The sequence below is a fragment of the Stenella coeruleoalba genome (genome assembly GCF_951394435.1).
Source record: "Stenella coeruleoalba genome assembly, chromosome: 20".
NCBI classification, from domain to species: domain Eukaryota; kingdom Metazoa; phylum Chordata; class Mammalia; order Artiodactyla; family Delphinidae; genus Stenella; species Stenella coeruleoalba.
Genome location: NC_137166.1, coordinates 20639118 through 20655050, shown reverse-complemented (window position 1 = coordinate 20655050; position 15933 = coordinate 20639118).

Genomic DNA, 15933 nt, shown 5'->3' with positions numbered 1-15933 from the left:
CTTCTCTGACATGCAGGAGCGGGGCTGGGCAGCCAGAGACAGGGGCCGGCGGGGTGCTAAGTCGTTCTCTGCACCCATGTCCCTAACATCCCCCTTTCTGTCTAGTTGTTCCCACCACCCCTGCAATTTTTTTTTTTTTTTTTTTTTTTTTTTTTTGCGGTACGCGGGCCTCTCATTGTTGTGGCCTCTCCCGTCACAGAGCACAGGCTCCGGATGCGCAGGCTCAGCGGACATGGCTCACGGGCCCAGCCGCTCCGCGGCATGTGGGATCCTCCCGGACCAGGGCACGAACCCGTGTCCCCTGCATGGGCAGGCGGACTCTCAACCACTGCGCCACCAGGGAAGCCCCACCCCTGCCTTTTTGAAGGCATCCATCTCTCTCACCTGCTGACTTCAACCCCATCCTCCATGCCAGTGTCACTGGCTCCCTCTGCAAACTTTTTCCCACATTCCCCACACGGCCACCAGAGTGATCCTCAGGTATAAATCAGATCGTGTCACATCCCTGCTCAGAATCCTTCAGTGCCTTCCTGTTGTCCCCAGGGCAAATCCCACACTCCATGACACGTCCCAACAAGGTCTGCTCTGCTTGACCTCTGCCCTCTCTGAAGCCTGGTCCCTGACTGCGGCCCCTGCAGCCTCGGGTCCAGCCTCTGAGGACTTGCTTCCCATCACCCCCACTGGGTCAGGCTCTCACCTCTGCACTCTGCCTGGAACCCACTTTCCAGCTCTCCATGATGGCAGATTCCAGATGGCCACGGACGCCTTGGCCCGTCTCCGTCAACAGCGGCGGCCTTCGTCCTCTCCCCTTGAATCTGGGCAGGCTCCGTGGCTGCCTTGAGCAGCGGGGCTCGGGGAGGGAACACCCTACCAGCTTGTGGCCCCAAACCTTAAGAGACTGGCAGCTGCCACCCCCTCTCTGTTGGACCCCTGCGTGGCCTGCAAGAAAGCTGCCTGCCTACTGGAGAGGCCAGCCGCCAACTGCCCCCTCCGAGGCCCCGGGCGTCAGAGGCAAGCCCTCTAGGATCCACCAGACCAGACTAGCCTCCAGCTGAATACTGTCAAAGGGCCTCAATTAACGCCACATGGAGCAGAATTCCCCAGATGAGCCCTATCCAAACTCCCGGCTCACAGAATCGTGAGATACAGCAAAATGGTGGCTGTCTCAACCACTACGTTTTGGGGCAGCTAGTTACACAGTAACAGAGAACCCCACACTCTCTCTCCCTCCCCTCTGTTGACTAACAGGCATGCACCCGTTCCTTGGGAAGCCTTTTCAGATGACACAAGTCCATCTTAGGTGCCTCCGCTCCACATTCCCACAGAAATCCACACCTTGCCCATCTGAATGTGCCCAACTTCTCTCCCAATGCCTTAAAGGTCATACAGAGTGAAGTCAGTCAGAAAGAGAAAAACAAATACCGTATGCTAACACATATATATGGAATCTAAAAAAAAAATGGTCATGAAGAACCTAGAAGCAAGACGGCAATAAAGACGCAGACATAGAGAATGGAGTTGAGGACACGGGGAGGGGGAAGGGTAAGCTAGGACAAAGTGAGAGAGTGGCATGGACATATACACACTACCAAATGTAAAATAGCTAGCTAGTGGGAAGCAGCCGCATAGCACAGGGAGATCAGCTCAGTGCTTTGTGACCACCTAGAGGGGTGGGATAGGGAGGGTGGGAGGGAGATGCAAGAGGGAAGAGATATGGGGACATATGTATATGTATAACTGATTCACTTTGTTGTAAAGCAGAAACCAACACACCATTGTAAAGCAATCATACTCCAATAAAGATGTTTAAAGAAAACAAACAAAAAAAAGGTCTCCAGAGGCAAGGATCCCATGTCTGTCTGCCTCAGCCCTGTGCCTCCAACAGGGAGCACAGTCGCTGTCCAGTAAATATGAATGAGGAAGGCAACACCGGGATTTCTAAGGGGTTCCTGATAGGGGTGAGAAGTGAGCTAAGGACACAACCAAACTCTTAAAGCCAGCAAGCAGGCTAGGAAGGAACTGATGCATAAATTATGTCCAGCCGAGGAGGCTGGGCATACAGATATTCCAACACGTGACTATTAAACAGCTCTAAACATTTCCATCCGTGATGAGCGATTCCTAACAATATTACTTGATAAGACAGGTGACAACTCCCCCGCCGCCAACACCCCCTCCAGACACTTGCACTCACCTGAACACTGGCCTGGTTTATTTGTCCATCATTCCTCCATGCATTCCTGTGTTCAAGAAGCGTCTATCACACATCTCCTGTGTACCGGTTGCTTTGCCAGTTGCTGGAGGTTTAAAGCCAAAAAACCATGAGGTCACCAGGGCCATGACGGCCAGACCTGGAGCACCTCAGACAGACTCAGTGCTAATCAGGGAAGGCTGCTCCCTTGCAGGACCTGGGGTGAGTTCTTGAGGAAGCAGCCCCAGGTAGAGAACTCCCTGCATGCCTCGCTCCTGAGTCATCAAGAAACCGATTCCTCGTGGCTGCTAATCATGATATTCAAAGCAGCTGAGGACTGGGGCTAAAAAAGGGAGGTATCCTCAGTGGTGGGGCAGGAGCAGATGCTTCTCAGAAGAGAGAAATCAAACAGGCAATGCCCAAGGCTTTCAGTGATGGAGGAGGGCTGAGACCTGTTACAGAGAAAAAAAAAGGAAAGCTTGAGGCAAAACCCAGAGTTAAAGCTTAATTAAGAAAGCAGGAATTTTAGGTTCACACAAATAAGCAAACAATCCCCTCAGCCCCTCCTAATCATCACCAAGTAATTGCTTCAAAGCTGTGGTTTGCTCTGCCTGGACGATCCTTAAATACAAGTTGATAAAAGCCATGGGCATACGAGTGAGTGGAGAAGACGCCCCTTGACACCTCACTTCCTAGCTTGACCTTGGCCGTGTGTGACCCGGGCAGGTCCCCTCTCCCCGGTGGCGCCTCTGTTTCCCTCCACCCCAAACACCAGGGTGTGGGGGATGAAGTCAAATGGATCCTGCGTCTCCTCTTGTCCCGGAGCGTGTGACCTACTTTGATATTTGGCACAAACTCACTTTGAGTGAAATCCACTGGGGTTCACGCCTTACCTCCATCATTTATGACCTGTATGACCTTGGGCACAGCACGTTAGCACTTGGGACTTTGTTTTTTCTCACCTTCAGATTGGAGTTTTTAATGCCAACCCCCTACTTCTGTGAGAATTAGGGAAACCAAGGTCCAAAGCCTCAGGACACAGGGAAGTTCATCTTATTTCTCCACAGGAGAGCTGCGGCTGTCTCTCACAGGGCACTGCCCAGCCAGCCACCATCAACAACTCCAGAAGGCCGAGTGGTGCTCTCATGCAAAGGATGCTGGCAGCGGCATCACCAGGGGCTTGTACTGGCTCTCCCGCTGCGTGGAACAGTTCCTTCTCCCCGGAAGAGGAGCTCTTGCTTGACTAATAATCCCTCCTTACTCTCCAGGCCATGACTTGGGAGCCCCTTCCTCCTGGGTGCTACCCCAGAGCCCCAGGTTCAGGGCTGATTCTCTTGCTACCATCAGACCCTTCAGGACGTACACAATTACCCACCTCTTTGTCCCCCCCGTCCCTCCCTCCACTCCCAGGACTGGAAGCTCTGTGAGGGCAGGGACCGAACCTGTTTCCTTCACTGCTGGGTCTCCCGGACGCTGTCTGACGCTTCATAGCAACGCCATGACTGTTATCTAGGTCAGCTTTTTGAGTCATTCCAACCCTGCTCCTGCATGGCCACTAGCTAACTGCCTCATCTTAGGGAAAACAAAACACATCTAGTTTCTAGTGTCACCTGTGAAATGCGCTCAGGAGTAACTAGTATATTACTAGTTACTCACCAGAAGACACCATCGATTGCAGGACACCTGTTTTCTTATATATCACTAAGAAAGAAAGACGACTTCCAAAAACCTTTGACCTGATGTTTTTTATCTCTTGGAATTTTCATTTCATAATTAGCTTAAAGTCTCTTTGAGATTTAATTGGCGTAGATTTTATCCCATGTCACTCTTGGGCACACATAAAAAGGAAAACTGATAAATGAATCAAATTGGTTGCAGTATTCCTAAACGTTCTTCATATTCAGTCACTCTGCCATCCAAAATCATCAGATAGGTAACTTTCCCCGGCCCTCCGTGTCATCAAGATTATTGGTGACGCAGCATTTCTTACAAGAATCCTGAAAAGAGCCAAAAGTCGTGTTTGCTGAGTGTTTAATCTGGCTTTGCAGCAACGTAGCACTGGTCTACTATCGATGTCTGCCCCCCAGACATTGCTAAATAGCTCTGATCGGCCAATTCTGCATCCCTTCCTCCACAATTGTTTGATTCCTGGGGTCTAAAAGAATGCTCCTAGAATGCTTCTAGGATTTTCTTCCAACTTGCCGACACCCATTCTGTGGGTTTTGATGCTTGTACAAACACAGCCAATGACAGGTACATCATGATGCTACAGGACCAACAGCAATTATAAGATGACAGCAGTGATAAGGCACAGCCCAATTTCCAGACATTAATGAATGAAAAAATATGCCTCTTGATACTGATGAATTACAGTGCCTCGTGGGGGCTGCCCTTAGCATGAAAGCATGACTGTTTTGAAAAGCTTCTCGCATAGGGCCTTGCACACGGTGGGAAATAACATCATGTTTCTTTCTTTCTCTCTCTCTTTTTTGCCAGCCTGGAGATGTTACCTCTGACTGTAAGTCTCCTGACTATGATGAGTGGTTGATGGAAGGGAAGGGAGGTTTCAACACACAGAATGAGCATCTGATGGGAAACAGGGAAAAGATGACAGGCAATATAGGGCACTGGGTTTCTAAACCTACATCTACAGTGACCGTATCATTTATCATCCAAGCCAGGACACTTTTGACAGTAACAAAGGTAGCTCTCAATAATTTCACTGGGCCCATAATCAAAAACTGAGGCTGGCCCAGAAGATCCTGGGTGTATGACAACCTACCATATCCCATCTTCCATCCAGAAAGTCAGGCTGAAATCACATGCAAAATCCACTCTGCTTGGAGTGCCTTTTTGTCCAAAACGAGAAAGGCCATGAGATAACTGATGGGCATGCAGGTACTCTTGGTGCCCATCCCAAGAAGGCTTAACAATAAATTCCAAAATTGGTTAAAATACGAAGCTGCTGTGTTGTGGGAGATGCTCCCCTTCCCCAGCTGTTATTTATGGTGCAGAGAAAAAGGAATTGCAATGATGATAGATCTGCTTTTATTGGATAAAAATGGGAGGGACAGTGAAAGATCATGGTGAGATAACATGCAGAATTTCAGGAGGACACTTTAAAAACGTGTATTAGAGGAAATGAATTTTTCACTGGCTAAAATATATCCATTTACAGTCGGAACATTCCTATATTTATGAGTGTTTTTAGCTCTCAAAATAGTAACTCAGGACAGAATAACAAACAGTCTCTTAATAGCCCTAATTTATCAGACTCAGCAGTTTAAGAAGAATAAATAAAAAGGAATAGGAATGTGAGAGAGAGAAAGTAGGAATCCGAAATACTGGAAATGGTACCGCCCAAAAGTTTACCCCATGTCAGTCTTCTTAAGAAAATGAATCTTAGAGAGATTTTAGCTCAAAGAAAGCCAAGAGTGGCTTTAAAGGCACCCAAGGTTGGGTGCTGATGGGGGCGATGCAAGGTGGGGGTGAGGAAAGGAGCTTGGCCGTGTTACTCCATCTCCCTTTTATGAATGAAGACCTTTGCCTTCACATCTTTGAACGTATTTCTTTGAGGACTCCAATTCTCAATCCCCTAATTGTTTTCTTCACTCTCCTGTCTCTTTCCTTGCCTGGTCTTTTCTGTGGGCTGCAACCAATTTATACCTGCAACATCAGTTGGATCACCACCTCCCTCTGGGATGCCAAGATGCCACAGAGTGGAAAGTACACAGAAGTTGGAGACAGACAGACCTGCGTTCAAATAACATTTCTGATGCTTTGTGCTGTGTGACCTGTGGCAAGTTACTGGACCTCTCTGAGTCTCAGTTTACCTCTCCATGAAATGAGATTAACACAGAACCACTAATCCCTTCTTTGCATAACTTTCCTTTGTCACTAGAATTGTCGTCTTCATCCATTCATGGCTCAACTGCACAGCAGAGATGGGCACAACGTTGTAAATCATCTACGCTTCAATAAAAAGAGGATAAAAACCCAACATGGCTCATAGTGTTCAACTCACTACGATTTCAACCTAAGGAAAAACATTATTTGCCACATAAATATTAGTTCCCTTAATATATAAAGATTCCTAAGATATTAATAAGAAAAGCATAGCCAAAGCAAAATAATCATAATTGTAACGAGAATCATAAGAAAGGACGTGAGCAGGAAACTGGCAAAAGAAGAAATAAAAATGACCAACCAAAAATGACTATTTAAAAAGAGAAAATCATCCAAACTGGTAATTAAAGAAATCGAAATTAAAACAATGCCTGTGAACTTTTAAAAGTTCAAAAAGAATAATAGTAAGTGCAGAAAACTGGTGCTCATGGAGCTGTAAAATTGGTAAAACTTTTCAGGATGGCAATTTCAAATATCTGTCCAAAGTCTTAAATATCTGGCAACACTTTGGCTTTAAAATTTCATTCAAGAAATTTATCTCGGGGCTTCCCTGGTGACGCAGTGGTTGAGAGTCCGCCTGCCTATGCTGGGGACACGGGTTCGTGCCCCGGTCCGGGAGGATCCCACATACCGCAGAGCGGCTGGGCCCGTGAGCCATGGCCGCTGAGCCTGCGCATCCGGAGCCTGTGCTCCGCAACAGGAGGGGCCACAACAGTGAGAGGCCTGCGTACCGAAAAAAAAAAAAGAAAAGTATCTCAAGAACAGTGTTTTTTTTATAAGTTCACAAAGACTTAATGTATAATGATGTTTATCATGTTATTTAAATTATAGAAAAGGTGAAAACATTCTAAATGTCCGAAACAAAAGATGGGTAATGTTAAGTAAAATAAAATGAAATTCATTGCAGACATTTAAAATTATGCTTTTGAGAAAATTTAACAACAGGCAAGTGTGCATAAAATAATTACTAGATGCAAATAGTAGTTATCTCTAGATAGTGGGATTATGAATGACTGTTCTCTTTGCAAATTTCTGGATTTTGAAATTTTCGTTTTAAAGGAAGGAAGGAGGAAAGAACAGAAGAGGGAAGGAGGAAAGAGTGGACACTGGCAAGAGACAAATTTGTTTCTACGATGTCCTCTACTGGATGGCAGTGCAAATATTAGAACGAGTCAGGAAAGAGGAGGTGGAATTGGGCGATGGGCTTGTCACTGACGTACCGTGTGAGGTTCTGCTCTTTCCTTCACCTTGCGGCACCGCAGTTTCCTCCCCTGTCAGATGAGGACAAAAGTTGCCAGCCCAGCTCATGTGTTGGGTTGCTGTGAGGATCAAAAGGGGTGCCACGTGTGAAAGCACTCATAGAACTGCAAAGTGCTCTACAAGTCCTGGGAAGCGTATTGCCTTCGTTAGTGCGATCGTTCTCTCTTGCTCCATTATCCTTTGCTGGAGAGCTGCTTGTCAGGCGATGAGGCGCACTCGGTATTTCCACATACGCAAAGTGAAGTGCATGGGGCTACCCAGGTCTATTTCAACAGATCTGCCATTGAGACATCACCGAGCAGGCACCAGAGACCTCTGTGACTGTGGGCGGGAGCACACGTGGACCTAAGAGAACAAACCTGGCACTGGGCGACCGGGCTTGGAGTTAAACTTGTCCACTGTAAGCTGTGTGGACTCAGACAACCTGCTCCAGCTGCCTGTGTGCCACTCATTCATCTGTGAAATGGCGATAGTAACGCCAGTCCTAATTCCATCACGTGATCCTTTGGGAGGATGCGTTCAAAGCATGTGATTCTTGATGACCACCAACACTGGACACAACATTGAGCGCTGTGTAATCCTGGCCATATGGTTATATTGCACAGGAAATACAAGCCCTGCCGGATGGGGTTCCTCTCGAACTAACAAGCAACATTTGAAAGAGGCTGCATGAGCACATTCTGCAGAATCACTGATTTTAAACAATAATAAGTATTATTATAATAAAACAAGTTTTTGTTAAGACTTCTCAAAGGCCTTACTATGCTTTTGTATATGTGAATCTCCAAGAGTAGGTTCAATTTCCCAAAGACCTTGGGCCATGGAACCCTGTTTTTATGAAGCGTCTGCCTCACGTTCCTTAGCACAAACCTGGTAGATGTTGACCTGAAACAAAACCAAGCCGAGGGCCCCGGCTGGGTTCTAACCTTGTCTCTCCAATGCATTGCTCTCCGGAGCCCTTTTATCCTGAACCAAAGATGGAACGTCTAGTTTTCTTAACGGAAATATCACTCTTACCCATTTAGGCATGTTAGTGCCAACATGTCTTATCCACTCACCCATCGCCTTCCTATTAATTATTGTTTTTTAATTAATCCATCTATCTATCCATCTATCCATCTGTCCATCCATATGTTTATTCCTATTTAACAGACTGAAAAACCAAGGATCAAGAAGATGAAGTAACCTGCTTCAGGGTAAGCAGAGCTTAGGCTCAACTCTAGATATGTCTGATTCCAGGGTCTGCTGTCTTTTCATTGGATCATCGTGCCCCACCTCCCCACCGCCCCTGCCAGGCCCCAGACACCAGAGAGTCAGGAAGTCAAATACAGAAGTAGGAGAGGAGAAGGAAGCCACAGCTAGACTACCACGCAGGAGCAGCTGTGAGCCCTGGAGTGGCAGGGAGCTAGCGAGGGCCAGACTGGAGAGAGACTGGAGCTCCCGCCATCCTGTGGGTGTGAGCTGGGCCTGAGAAATAGCCTCATCCGGCCGCTGTACTGGGGCCCTCACCGAGCTCGCTTTCCTTCTCAATCAATTGTGATGATAATACCTGTTGGTCAGAAGGCTCTGAGAATTCAGTGAGCTCATGTGTATAAAGACCTTGGTGAAGCTCTTGTCCAAGGGCTCGGTAAATGGTACCATGCCCCATTTCATCCCAAGTCCATATGGCCCGGTCACATACCAGTTTCCACTGGTGGAGTCATCACTTACTGGATACCCACCATAGGTCAAGGGCGTTTTATGGACAAAAACCTAGTTCCTCCCCCGCAAGAGACCACAACCTATTTGACCTCATTCGTATCTCTGCTCTTCTTGGCAGGGAGGACTTGAGGTATCAAGAGACTTCTTTACAAGCTCTGGAAAATCAGCTGAAACATCCAAGGCTTGTCTGTATCTGATGAAAAGATTGTCAGAGAGCAAATTCATGAACTCTGAGAACACCGAGTTCTAAGAGATTATACTACTACTATTATTAATAATGGTAATAACAGGAGCAGCAACCTTGACCAAAGTCACGCTATACGTTTCCTAATGTTATCTTTCCTCAACGGTGATTTTTGTTAACCGAAACCGAGTAAGTAGCCTTTCTCATCCCTGAAAGACCCTGTATTTTCCTTTTCTCTTTTTGTTCATTAAAAGCAAAAGAAGAAGAAAGTGTTTCCTGTTAAAGATTGTCCCGTGCTGCAAAGGGCACTGGATACAAGGATCGTGTTTTAGTCGAGAACACAGACAGCAGAAAAGCTTGACTAATTATGTTCTTAATCACTTAAAGCATCTTCCATTTGACAATACAATTATGCCAGAGTGAGTTGTCTCAGTTACTGAGAGGAAGGAAAGAAGGCCCCTCCCCACCACCCTTCCCCTTGCTGTTATTTAGGCTGGATTTAAAAAACTTTTTGTCGGACTTCCCTGGTGGCACAGTGGTTAAGAATCCACCTGCCAATGCAGGGGACATGGGTTCGAGCCCTGGTCCGGGAAGATGCCACATGCTGCGGAGCAACTAAGCCCGTGCACCACAACTACTGAGCTTGAGCTCTAGAGCCCACATGCCCCAACTACTGAGCCCGCGTGCCACAACTACTGAAGCCCACATGCCTAGAGCCCGTGCTCCGCAACAAGAGAAGCCATCACAGTGAGAAGCCCATGCACCGCGACAAAGAGCAGCCCCTACTCGCCGCAACTAGAGAAAGCCCGCGCGCAGCAACAAAGACCCAACGCGGCCAAAAAATAAATTAATTAATTTTTAAAATAAATAAAAAACTTCTTCTCAACTCAGAGGTTATTTACCAAAAAATGAAGCCCCACTCCTCTCTCTTCAGCCATGACAGGCTACGTACAGGCTGGTTACTTTTTCCTCCAACAGCAGGAATTCCATAAATAAATAAGGTTTGCTCAAAGGAAACAGACCTCTCAGGGACTATCCACCTACTCTATTGTCCTCAGTTAAGGTTCAGTTCTCAGCAGGGTGTGACCTCCAGCAGAATCTTTAAGAATATTCCAGAAGGATTAAAAATGAGAAGGCAAATAATAGTTCTTTCTTGTAGTCAGGTTCTAAACATGCCAGGATTGAAGTGGACGTCAGTTCTGAGATGCCTCCAGTTAAAAAGGTTGGTAGATGCAAGCCAGGTGCAGGGGCAAAGAGATTGGCTAAAGGGAGCAGAATGAGACACAGAGGGATGAGCAATTGTTAATGAAATCCTTGCACCGAGTGACTTGTCAAGTTGATGGTGAAGCAGCCCTGACTTCTTCCCTCATCCTCTTGGAACCACAGTTTCCTAAATGGTAAAACAGCTGGTTGGGTGAGCTTGTGTGGTCTACAGACCAGCTGCATCAGCATCACCTGGGGGTTTGTTAGAACTGCAGAATCTCAGGCCTCTCCCCAGACTTACTGCATTTCAGAAAGATCACCCAGGTAATTCATGTCCACATTAAAGTTTAAGAAGCTCTGGAATAGCGTACATTTCCTTTCACCCTGACATACTTCCTTTCACCCTTTCTCAAAAGACAATCTCAAATTAACATATTCCCCCAGGCCCTTCCTTTCATACATTTCTAGAAAGCCTCTTGACAGACCAAGTCACCGGCAGGTATGGAAACTACTTTTCATATCTGATTGATTAGTACTGCCTACCTGGAGTGCTGTTTGGGTAAAGGATAATTAGGCAGCATCAAAACCCAGCAGGAAAGAACTCTGTGATCAATTAGTGATGTCTGCCATGGGCACAGGCTGGGGATTACAGGTGTGCTCAATTAGATCTCAGAGGGTTTGCTTCTTAAAAGAGGACTTGGAGGCAAGGGGTGGGTAATGGGCGAAGGCCCTGGGCACTAACCAACCTGGATTCCTGGGACTCCATTCTTGGTTTCAGACCTCAGATGCGAAGGTTTTGGACTCAGATCAGAGAGGACCTTACTACCCTGATGTTCTTCAATCCCACCACCTTTGATCACATGCATATACAGTCATCATACCCGCTCGTGTTCTCAGGAAAGCAGGTTTTGTTCCTATGTCACAACAGCCGCAGCTTCCCTTAAACCAGAGCCCTTGTCTTAAATAATAGTCTGGCAGTGGAAAGCGGAAGCCGCCAAGCACACTGGCCTGAAGCAGAGCCCAGCCCTCTACCTCTGCTAGGCATCTGTTTCCAATGAAGCTAAGGAAATTCCTGACCCCACTCCTGCATTCTCTGATTGCTGCCTTGCCCTCGCCTCCACAGCAGCCTCTCCCCTCTGCGGGCTCTAAGCTAAGCCAAAACTCCCCACGGGCTCTCGGGGGCCAGGAAGCAGAACAAGGCCTGGCGCCCTGACTCCCCTGGCGTAGTGAGCTGCCAGATTTGATTCCCAGAGGCTGCCTAAAGGTGCCTACGAGGAAAATCCACCTTCGTAAGGTGTTTGAAGTCTGCCTTCGACATGGCTGTGTATTAGGAGAGTTCTAAACTGAACCCTCAGTGATGTGCCTTTTCTAGAGATACCTGTCCACGTGTATCCAGAAATTACCTGCTACTACCCGACACTGCAGAACAAAAGCTGAAAGTGCACCTGGGAAGCCATAAGTGAGAGGCAGTGGTTCTCAACTGGGGGAGATTTTACCCCTCTGGGCGCATTTGGCAATGTCGGGTGACATTTGGGGTTGTCACAAATGGAGGGGACAGTGTTACTGGCCAAGGATGCTGCTGAACATCCTATCATGCACAGGAAGCCCTGCACAACAAAGAATTATCCAGACCAAGATGTCAATAGGTTGGCCCAGCCCCCGGGTTTATAGCTTGGAAAACTGCTGTCCACACAGGAATCCAGACCTGCTCCAGTGAGCTGGCAGTAAGGCTAAGCTAGGTGCTCCAGCCCCATATCTACCCAGCTGCACAGTCAGGGAAGATGGAAGAAGAAGACTGGTCCTGAGGATGGCCCCGCCCAGGCTCGTAGCGAGAAGCTGAAGAGAAGGAATGGAACATGGGAATGAGGAGCTTTAAGGTACAGTCACCAGGCCCAACAGCGAGACACAACTCAGTGGCTCTCCTGGATCATTCAGGTTAACAACACCTTCCTGCTTACTGGTAATTAGAAAGGGGAGCGGAAAGAGAGGAAACACACGGAGGGAAGGAGCTGAGGAGACTACATTCCCCATAGACATACTATGAGCCACAAAGAAACCCAAACAGCAGGTAATTTGTTTTTGTTGTTGTTACTGTTATTTGCAGTTTTTCCTCTAGAAAGTGGCTCTTTGGACACTGTTTTGAGATTCATCCAAGTATGTCACTGGCTAGTCTCAGGGAGTAAGTACCACCATCATTCAGTGCCTCTGATTTACAACCTCCATCATGAATCAGGCAAGTGGAGAGATGGCCCCCACCCATGATCCAGATTTAGGTCTGAAGTCTGAAGTTCTGGGCCAGAGCAACTTCTTTGCCATCTTGTTTCCAAGTTATTCTAATCACCCTGCTGTTGTGACATCGGTGCCTTCAGAAGTAGATGAAGCAGATGGAAACACTGACATGAGCCTCTGTCCCCTGATCTCCATCTGGTTAAGACCGTCCATAGTCCCTGTGTCCAACCCAACCAACTACCCCATGTCATCCAAGGAGATCCTTTTACTACAACTACCCCACCATCTTACATACATGCACAGACGTGTTTGAAATGTCCATTTACAAATGGCCCAAAGTGATGCTAAAGGTGGGGCTCATTCTGGAGGGTCTTTACAGAGCCTGTAGCCTCACAATCTCTCTGATGGCTCTGCCAACTGGCCCTCACCACTGTCGTTCCTGCAGCCTATCCAGAAGCCAGTCCCACTTAAAAAAATCAACATGTTTTCTGATTTTAAAAGCAATCCACATACATTGCAAAATACATATGCAAAAGAAAATAAATGTCACCTGAAACAGCCCCAGCAAGAAATGACCACTGTTAAGTAGTAGTGCATATCCTTCTACATTTTTTCAGTAAGTGTGTGTACCTGCATCTATAGCTACCCCTACGGAGCATACACAAATACACAGAAATATTTGAATTTAGTCTCGTTGCCTAAAAACTTTCATCACCTGCTCTTTCATCAAACTATATGTCATGTGTCTTTCCCTGCCATTATGTCCTTTTCTGCATCATCACTGCATGGCCTTCCATCATTTCAATCTACGCTAATTCAATGAACTCATACCTTACAATTAGATGATATTTTTCTTCTTTTACTGCTGTAAATAACACTGCAATGAACATACTTACAATACACCTTTGAGTGCATCTATAGCTTCCTAGGGTGAATTCCTTACAGAGAAACCGCTGGGACAAAGTCTATGTACCATTTTTATGACTTTTGAGGCACACCTTCAAACTGCGAGATCAAACTTTTGAAAATATTAGGAACCCCCTTGAAACATGCAGGTGTATAAATCCCCACATTGGAAAAATTAGCGGAATGACTCTTTTGTCCAATATTTGGGAAGTTAAGATCTAATTCTAGTCCTAAAAACATTACAGCTCACTCCTCATTGGTTCTATACTTGCAATTCAGTAATTGACCACTAGTGGCCACTCTCTGACTTTGAAGGATGAGGGCAAGACTTACAGGAGTCACAGGGGTATCCAATACTGTAAACCCACCAACATTATAGCAAATACTATTCAAAACTCTGTTTCTCCCTTCAGAAAGAGATCCTCAAGGGAAGGTGCCACATATATTTAATCTCAGAAAACCTAAAGATAAGCAAAGTGTCTGCCACAGAGTACACGTTTATTTTATGGTTCGTAAGTTGCTTTCAACATCTAAACATAAGCCTTAATAAAATTTACATAGTAAAGGTGCCACTAAGGCCCCAGTGAATTTTGCTTCATCAAAAAGGTGATGCCATCTCCAGTGTGAATCTTAGTGCCAGTCCAGGAATAAGTGCATTTTTTTTTCCATTCTCCCAGAGAGAGGAATATGTTTAAATGAAGATATTTCTTAGAAGAGAATGATAATTTTAAATACGGGAAAAATAAGAAAATAAAAAGAAGGTGGTTTATGGTATTTTAGGGTAACCAGCCAAAGGATGACATTTCTTTCCTGGTTTTCAGTGCCTATTTCTGGGACAGATTAGGCTATAAATGGAAATAAGAGTGTGCATCATTCCAGGTCCTAGAAAACAGACGGTGAGAGGCAAGTTGGTTCCTTTCAAAAACAGAGGGTCTGACTTTGAACTGCTTGATGGCGAATGAACCAACCTTCCCTGAAATGTCTGGCTAAGGCTTCTGTCTACACTGAGTGCCAAGGACATTTAAATGTGTGATATTTGATTTGCTGGGTGCAAAGCTCAGATGGGGCCTGGAAAATCCATCTGTACACTCATAGCTTTTCAAAGGGAAACAAGGTTATTAACATTTATGTAGGCTTTAATATCATGGGTCAGGCACCAGGAGTATAAGAACTCACCCAATGGTATGGATCCTATGATAAGCTCTCAAAACAGTAGAGAGGATGGTGAATTCTGGCCGGGCCTGGAAGGCACATTAGGATCATACTCTTTAAGGTGGAGAAAGTAAGCCCCACAGAAGGAAAATAACTCACCCAAGATGACCCAGCTAGCTAGAATCCTACCTAAATCAAACAAATAAACAAAAATTCCTGGTCTGTTAACCTGCAGATTAATTACTCTGTCCCTCTTCTCAATTCTGTTTTGATCTTCTGTCTCGTGTTTCATTTCATGGAAACATAAAAACTGGTGATAAATAAAAGCATTCCTGCCTGACTAAGCATCGTTCTCTACAGGCTGAGTGACATGACAAGGGGTCTGAAAAGACCACTGATACTTGAGATCTGGTGGACAGTATTCCAAACGGTGGAGTGTCATAATGGCAAGGGATACCTTTTGGGTCAAGGATACAAGGAATTTCAACTCTAGGTAGGATTTTGATTAAGGATATCTCCAAACCTTCTCCTCCCCTCCAGCCCTGGGGCAACACCCTTACTTAGACCGTCACATATTTTACATGTATGACTCCAATAGACAGCTGTCTCAGTCAAACAGAAAAACAGAAACCGCTCTAAGTATTTAAACAGGAGGAACTGAATACAGGAATGTGGTTATACCAGTGTTAGAAGAGCTGAGAACCCAAATAGGTGAGGTAAAGTAGAGACTCTAAGAAGCTGCTGTCTTCTTAGATTTCAGGGGCAGAGGGGTGAGGGGACATTATTGGAATCCAGGGTCTGGAATCATGTGGGGAAAGTTGAAACCATGGCAGGCCTGTTTCGCAAAGAGATAGGGTGAGGGAGAGGGAAGAGGGAGAGAGAAAGAAAAGAAGATATAGTATCCTGGCTTCCTCCTGAAGCTAGAAAGCAGAAACAAGGAGAAAGCTAAGGGATGAGTCTAAGTGTCAACAGCTCCAAACCTAAATTTTGATCCAACTCCTAATTTATTTCATTGCCTCTCATCTCTCCCTTGCAGAATCTGTCCTGAGTGATCTAACATACAAGTCTGACACTGTCATCTCCTGCTTGACATTCTTCTTGGGCTTCTCCTGCATTTTGGGGAAATGACCCTCACCTCTAGCCTAACATACAAGGTTCCTCTCCATCTGGATGAATGTAAGGCAGACCAAAGCTACTGAAG